The sequence below is a fragment of the Marmota marmota genome, unplaced genomic scaffold (assembly GCF_001458135.2).
Source record: "Marmota marmota marmota unplaced genomic scaffold, marMar, whole genome shotgun sequence".
Classification (NCBI taxonomy): domain Eukaryota; kingdom Metazoa; phylum Chordata; class Mammalia; order Rodentia; family Sciuridae; genus Marmota; species Marmota marmota.
The window spans coordinates 34264521-34265316 of record NW_026000174.1 but is presented as its reverse complement, the minus strand read 5'-3'; the positions used below and the strand labels follow the sequence as shown (position 1 = coordinate 34265316).

Sequence of the window (796 nt, the reverse complement as noted above, 5' to 3'; positions counted from 1 at the left end):
TCAAAATGCATCCAACTGTTATGTATAACTAATTAGAACATTTTTTTAAAAAAGAGGATATCTAATTTCCAGCGTTTCCATATAATATTCTTCAAAATGTTAATAGAAAAAGTCGGTAACAATGCACAAATGTGGAACAATAAGAACAAAACCTTTCAAATTGGCAATTATAAATATGTCCAAAGAAAACATTCAACATGTTTCAAGAACTAATGGAAGGTCTGAGAATAATGTCTTGCTAAATGGAGAAAGGTTTAATAATATGGAAAAGCAACAAATAGCAATATTGTAGTTTATAAAAAAAATAACTGAAGTAAAAATTTCACTAGAAATGTTCAAAATTTCACTACAGGATTAGACTCACCAGAACAATTAGTAAATTTAAAGACAGGTCACTTGAGATTATTCATTTCGAATAACAGATTTTTTAAAAAATGAGTGAAGATGAGCACAATCCTTAAGATTAGTGGAAAATAGGGGCTGGGGATATAGCTCAGTTGGTAGAGTGCTTGCCTCGAATGCACAAGGCCCTGGGTTCAATCCCCAGCACCACCCCCAAAAAAATAGTGGAAAATAAATAAGCACACTAATATATGTATAATAGTGTTATAGAAAGAAATAATAAATGGCAAAAAAAATGGCTGAAAACTTCCAAATTTAAATGAGAATTCTTAGTTCAAACAATGAAGGAGACCAACAAACTCTAAATAATATAAAGTCAAAGAGGGTCTACCTAAAGTCATCAGAGTCCAATTATTGGAAAACAAAGACAAAAGGGAAAAACAACAAGACAAAA

The 796-nt window shown here is 30.7% G+C and overlaps 1 non-coding gene across 1 annotated transcript; it reads left to right on the top strand.

Moving 5' to 3' along the window:
* Positions 1-482: 482 nt before the first annotated feature.
* Trnas-cga lies at positions 483-558 on the top strand. Its single transcript has one exon. It is a non-coding gene; the product is annotated as a tRNA-Ser (tRNA).
* Positions 559-796: the final 238 nt, after the last annotated feature.